The sequence below is a fragment of the Carassius carassius genome, chromosome 9 (genome assembly GCF_963082965.1).
Source record: "Carassius carassius chromosome 9, fCarCar2.1, whole genome shotgun sequence".
Classification (NCBI taxonomy): domain Eukaryota; kingdom Metazoa; phylum Chordata; class Actinopteri; order Cypriniformes; family Cyprinidae; genus Carassius; species Carassius carassius.
Genome location: NC_081763.1, coordinates 734,001 through 740,000, shown reverse-complemented (window position 1 = coordinate 740,000; position 6,000 = coordinate 734,001). Strand labels below are relative to the sequence as shown.

General features: G+C 40.3%; 8 non-coding genes across 8 annotated transcripts; all 8 read left to right on the top strand.

Moving 5' to 3' along the window:
- Window positions 1–383: 383 nt before the first annotated feature.
- On the top strand, window positions 384–501 carry LOC132150569 (5S ribosomal RNA). The gene has a single exon (XR_009435798.1). It is a non-coding gene; the product is annotated as a 5S ribosomal RNA (ribosomal RNA).
- Window positions 502–958: 457 nt separating this feature from the next.
- Window positions 959–1,077, top strand: LOC132150062 (5S ribosomal RNA). Its single transcript, XR_009435310.1, has one exon. It is a non-coding gene; the product is annotated as a 5S ribosomal RNA (ribosomal RNA).
- Window positions 1,078–1,690: 613 nt separating this feature from the next.
- Window positions 1,691–1,809, top strand: LOC132150414 (5S ribosomal RNA). The gene has a single exon (XR_009435648.1). It is a non-coding gene; the product is annotated as a 5S ribosomal RNA (ribosomal RNA).
- An 890-nt stretch (window positions 1,810–2,699) lies between these two features.
- Window positions 2,700–2,818, top strand: LOC132150446 (5S ribosomal RNA). The gene has a single exon (XR_009435678.1). It is a non-coding gene; the product is annotated as a 5S ribosomal RNA (ribosomal RNA).
- A 601-nt stretch (window positions 2,819–3,419) lies between these two features.
- Window positions 3,420–3,538, top strand: LOC132150444 (5S ribosomal RNA). Its single transcript, XR_009435676.1, has one exon. It is a non-coding gene; the product is annotated as a 5S ribosomal RNA (ribosomal RNA).
- Window positions 3,539–4,139: 601 nt separating this feature from the next.
- Window positions 4,140–4,257, top strand: LOC132150568 (5S ribosomal RNA). Its single transcript, XR_009435797.1, has one exon. It is a non-coding gene; the product is annotated as a 5S ribosomal RNA (ribosomal RNA).
- Window positions 4,258–4,714: 457 nt separating this feature from the next.
- On the top strand, window positions 4,715–4,833 carry LOC132150050 (5S ribosomal RNA). The gene has a single exon (XR_009435299.1). It is a non-coding gene; the product is annotated as a 5S ribosomal RNA (ribosomal RNA).
- A 613-nt stretch (window positions 4,834–5,446) lies between these two features.
- Window positions 5,447–5,565, top strand: LOC132150413 (5S ribosomal RNA). The gene has a single exon (XR_009435647.1). It is a non-coding gene; the product is annotated as a 5S ribosomal RNA (ribosomal RNA).
- Window positions 5,566–6,000: the final 435 nt, after the last annotated feature.

Here is a 6,000-nt window from a genome sequence, read left to right as displayed (position 1 = left end):
CACTAATTGTCCAATAATCTTGCAAAAAAAAAAAAAGAGTCAATGCCCGACCTCAGAATGTTAGCAGGTTTGGGCCAGGTTAGTACTTTTGGAATTTTTCAGTAAATATCTAATAGGCCTGGTTAGTACTTTTGGAAAAATTCACTAATTGTCTAATAATCTTGTAAAAAAACAAAAAAGAGTCAATGCCCGATGTCAGAATGTAAGCAGGTTTGGGCCAGGTTAGTACTTTTGGATTTTTTCAGTAATTATGTAATAGGCCTGGTTAGTACTTTTGGGAATACCAGGTGCTGTAAGCTTTTGGGTTTCCTTCCCTGCTTATATAATGCATTGGCGATTATAGAGGCTGATCTTTAAATAGCCCTCTCTTTGCAGCCTCGTTCGCTTATGGCCATACCAACCTGGCTATGCCGATCTCGTCTGATCTCCGAAGCTAAGCAGGTTTGGGCCTGGTTAGTACTTGGATGGGAGACCGCCTGGGAATACCAGGTGCTGTAAGCTTTTGGGTTTCCTTCCCTACTTATATAAAGCACTGGCGATTATAGTGGCTGATCTTTAAATAGCCCTCTCTTTGCAGCCTCCTTCGCTTATGGCCATACCATCCTGGTTATGCCCGATCTCAACTGATCTCCAAATCTAAGCAGGTTTGGGCCAGGTTAGTACTTTTGGATTTTTTCAGTAATTATCTAATAGGCATGGTTAGTACTTTTGGAAATTTTCACTAATTGCCCAATAATCTTGCAAAAAAAAAAAAGAGTCAATGCCCGATCTCAGAATGTAAGCAGGTTTGGGCCAGGTTAGTACTTTTGGATTTTTTCAGTAATTATCTAATAGGCCTGGTTAGTACTTTTGGGAATACCAGGTGCTGTAAGCTTTTGGGTTTCCTTCCCTACTTATATAATGCACTGGCGATTATAGTGGCTGATCTTTAAATAGCCCTCTCTTTGCAGCCTCCTTCGCTTACGGCCATACCAACCTGGCTATGCCCGATCTCGTCTGATCTCGGAAGCTAAGCAGGTTTGGGCCTGGTTAGTACTTGGATGGGAGACCGCCTGGGAATACCAGGTGCTGTAAGCTTTTGGGTTTCCTTCCCTACTTATATAAAGCACTGGCGATTATAGTGGCTGATCTTTAAATAGCCCTCTCTTTGCAGCCTCCTTCGCTTATGGCCATACCATCCTGGCTATGCCCGATCTCAACTGATCTCCAAATCTAAGCAGGTTTGGGCCAGGTTAGTACTTTTGGATTTTTTCAGTAATTATCTAATAGGCCTGGTTAGTACTTTTGGAAATTTTCACTAATTGTCCAATAATCTTGCAAAAAAAAAAAAAAAAGAGTCGATGCCCGATCTCAGAATGTAAGCAGGTTTGGGCCAGGTTAGTACTTTTTGATTTTTTCAATAATTATCTATTAGGCTTTGTTAGTACTTTAGGAAATTTTCACTAATTGTCCAATAATCTTGCAAAAAAAAAGAAAAAAAAAAAAAGAGTCAATGCCCGATCTCAGAATGTAAGCAGGTTTGGGCCAAGTTAGTACTTTTGGATTATTTCAGTAATTATCTAATAGGCCTGGTTAGTACTTTTGGGAATACCAGGTGTTGTAAGCTTTTGGGTTTCCTTCCCTACTTATATAATGCACTGGCGATTATAGTGGCTGATCTTTAAATAGCCCTCTCTTTGCAGCCTCCTTCGCTTACGGCCATACCAACCTGGCTATGCCCGATCTCGTCTGATCTCGGAAGCTAAGCAGGTTTGGGCCTGGTTAGTACTTGGATGGGAGAGCGCCTGGGAATACTAGGTGCTGTAAGCTTTTGGGTTTCCTTCCCTACTTATATAAAGCACTGGCGATTATAGTGGCTGATCTTTAAATAGCACTCTCTTTGCAGCCTCCTTCGCTTATGGCCATACCATCCTGGCTATGCACGATCTCAACTGATCTCCAAATCTAAGCAGGTTTGGGCCAGGTTAGTACTTCTGGATTTTTTCAGTAATTATCTAATAGGCCTGGTTAGTACTTTTGGAAATGTTCACTAATTGTCCAATAATCTTGCAAAAAAAAAAAAAAAAGAGTCAATTCCCGATCTCAGAATGTAAGCAGGTTTGGGCCAGGTTAGTAATTTTGGAATTTTTCAATAATTATCTAATAGGCCTGGTTAGTACTTTAGGAAATTTTCATGAATTGTCCAATAATCTTGCAAAAAAAAAAAAAAAAGAGTCAATGCCCGATCTCAGAATGTAAGCAGGTTTGGGCCAGGTTAGTACTTTTGGATTTTTTCAGTAATTATCTAATAGGCCTGGTTAGTACTTTTGGAAATTTTCACTAATTGTCCAATAATCTTGCAAAAAAAAAAAAGAGTCAATGCCCGACCTCAGAATGTTAGCAGGTTTGGGCCAGGTTAGTTCTTTTGGATTTTTTCAGTAAATATCTAATAGGCCTGGTTAGTTCTTTTGGAAAAATTCACTAATTGTCTAATAATCTTGTAAAAAAACAAAAAAGAGTCAATGCCTGATCTCAGAATGTAAGCAGGTTTGGGCCAGGTTAGTACTTTTGGATTTTTTCAGTAATTATCTAATAGGCCTGGTTAGTACTTTTGGGAATACCAGGTGCTGTAAGCTTTTGGGTTTCCTTCCCTACTTATATAATGCACTGGCGATTATAGTGGCTGATCTTTAAATAGCCCTCTCTTTGCAGCCTCCTTCGCTTACGGCCATACCAACCTGGCTATGCCTTATCTCGTCTGATCTCGGAAGCTAAGCAGGTTTGGGCCTGGTTAGTACTTGGATGGGAGACCCCCTGGGAATACCAGGTGCTGTAAGCTTTTGGGTTTCCTTCCCTACTTATATAAAGCACTGGCGATTATAGTGGCTGATCTTTAAATAGCCCTCTCTTTGCAGCCTCCTTCGCTTATGGCCATACCATCCTGGCTATTCCCGATCTCAACTAATCTCCAAATGTAAGCAGGTTTGGGCCAGGTTAGTACTTTTGGATTTTTTCAGTAATTATATAATAGGTCTGGTTAGTACTTTTGGAAATTTTCACTAATTGTCCAATAATCTTGCAAAAAAAAAAAAAGAGTCAATGCCCGACCTCAGAATGTTAGCAGGTTTGGGCCAGGTTAGTACTTTTGGAATTTTTCAGTAAATATCTAATAGGCCTGGTTAGTACTTTTGGAAAAATTCACTAATTGTCTAATAATCTTGTAAAAAAACAAAAAAGAGTCAATGCCTGATCTCAGAATGTAAGCAGGTTTGGGCCAGGTTAGTACTTTTGGATTTTTTCAGTAATTATCTAATAGGCCTGGTTAGTACTTTTGGGAATACCAGGTGCTGTAAGCTTTTGGGTTTCCTTCCCTACTTATATAATGCACTGGCGATTATAGTGGCTGATCTTTAAATAGCCCTCTCTTTGCAGCCTCCTTCGCTTACGGCCATACCAACCTGGCTATGCCTTATCTCGTCTGATCTCGGAAGCTAAGCAGGTTTGGGCCTGGTTAGTACTTGGATGGGAGACCCCCTGGGAATACCAGGTGCTGTAAGCTTTTGGGTTTCCTTCCCTACTTATATAAAGCACTGGCGATTATAGTGGCTGATCTTTAAATAGCCCTCTCTTTGCAGCCTCCTTCGCTTATGGCCATACCATCCTGGCTATTCCCGATCTCAACTAATCTCCAAATGTAAGCAGGTTTGGGCCAGGTTAGTACTTTTGGATTTTTTCAGTAATTATATAATAGGTCTGGTTAGTACTTTTGGAAATTTTCACTAATTGTCCAATAATCTTGCAAAAAAAAAAAAAGAGTCAATGCCCGACCTCAGAATGTTAGCAGGTTTGGGCCAGGTTAGTACTTTTGGAATTTTTCAGTAAATATCTAATAGGCCTGGTTAGTACTTTTGGAAAAATTCACTAATTGTCTAATAATCTTGTAAAAAAACAAAAAAGAGTCAATGCCCGATGTCAGAATGTAAGCAGGTTTGGGCCAGGTTAGTACTTTTGGATTTTTTCAGTAATTATGTAATAGGCCTGGTTAGTACTTTTGGGAATACCAGGTGCTGTAAGCTTTTGGGTTTCCTTCCCTGCTTATATAATGCATTGGCGATTATAGAGGCTGATCTTTAAATAGCCCTCTCTTTGCAGCCTCGTTCGCTTATGGCCATACCAACCTGGCTATGCCGATCTCGTCTGATCTCCGAAGCTAAGCAGGTTTGGGCCTGGTTAGTACTTGGATGGGAGACCGCCTGGGAATACCAGGTGCTGTAAGCTTTTGGGTTTCCTTCCCTACTTATATAAAGCACTGGCGATTATAGTGGCTGATCTTTAAATAGCCCTCTCTTTGCAGCCTCCTTCGCTTATGGCCATACCATCCTGGTTATGCCCGATCTCAACTGATCTCCAAATCTAAGCAGGTTTGGGCCAGGTTAGTACTTTTGGATTTTTTCAGTAATTATCTAATAGGCATGGTTAGTACTTTTGGAAATTTTCACTAATTGCCCAATAATCTTGCAAAAAAAAAAAAGAGTCAATGCCCGATCTCAGAATGTAAGCAGGTTTGGGCCAGGTTAGTACTTTTGGATTTTTTCAGTAATTATCTAATAGGCCTGGTTAGTACTTTTGGGAATACCAGGTGCTGTAAGCTTTTGGGTTTCCTTCCCTACTTATATAATGCACTGGCGATTATAGTGGCTGATCTTTAAATAGCCCTCTCTTTGCAGCCTCCTTCGCTTACGGCCATACCAACCTGGCTATGCCCGATCTCGTCTGATCTCGGAAGCTAAGCAGGTTTGGGCCTGGTTAGTACTTGGATGGGAGACCGCCTGGGAATACCAGGTGCTGTAAGCTTTTGGGTTTCCTTCCCTACTTATATAAAGCACTGGCGATTATAGTGGCTGATCTTTAAATAGCCCTCTCTTTGCAGCCTCCTTCGCTTATGGCCATACCATCCTGGCTATGCCCGATCTCAACTGATCTCCAAATCTAAGCAGGTTTGGGCCAGGTTAGTACTTTTGGATTTTTTCAGTAATTATCTAATAGGCCTGGTTAGTACTTTTGGAAATTTTCACTAATTGTCCAATAATCTTGCAAAAAAAAAAAAAAAAGAGTCGATGCCCGATCTCAGAATGTAAGCAGGTTTGGGCCAGGTTAGTACTTTTTGATTTTTTCAATAATTATCTATTAGGCTTTGTTAGTACTTTAGGAAATTTTCACTAATTGTCCAATAATCTTGCAAAAAAAAAGAAAAAAAAAAAAAGAGTCAATGCCCGATCTCAGAATGTAAGCAGGTTTGGGCCAAGTTAGTACTTTTGGATTATTTCAGTAATTATCTAATAGGCCTGGTTAGTACTTTTGGGAATACCAGGTGTTGTAAGCTTTTGGGTTTCCTTCCCTACTTATATAATGCACTGGCGATTATAGTGGCTGATCTTTAAATAGCCCTCTCTTTGCAGCCTCCTTCGCTTACGGCCATACCAACCTGGCTATGCCCGATCTCGTCTGATCTCGGAAGCTAAGCAGGTTTGGGCCTGGTTAGTACTTGGATGGGAGAGCGCCTGGGAATACTAGGTGCTGTAAGCTTTTGGGTTTCCTTCCCTACTTATATAAAGCACTGGCGATTATAGTGGCTGATCTTTAAATAGCACTCTCTTTGCAGCCTCCTTCGCTTATGGCCATACCATCCTGGCTATGCACGATCTCAACTGATCTCCAAATCTAAGCAGGTTTGGGCCAGGTTAGTACTTCTGGATTTTTTCAGTAATTATCTAATAGGCCTGGTTAGTACTTTTGGAAATGTTCACTAATTGTCCAATAATCTTGCAAAAAAAAAAAAAAAAGAGTCAATTCCCGATCTCAGAATGTAAGCAGGTTTGGGCCAGGTTAGTAATTTTGGAATTTTTCAATAATTATCTAATAGGCCTGGTTAGTACTTTAGGAAATTTTCATGAATTGTCCAATAATCTTGCAAAAAAAAAAAAAAAAGAGTCAATGCCCGATCTCAGAATGTAAGCAGGT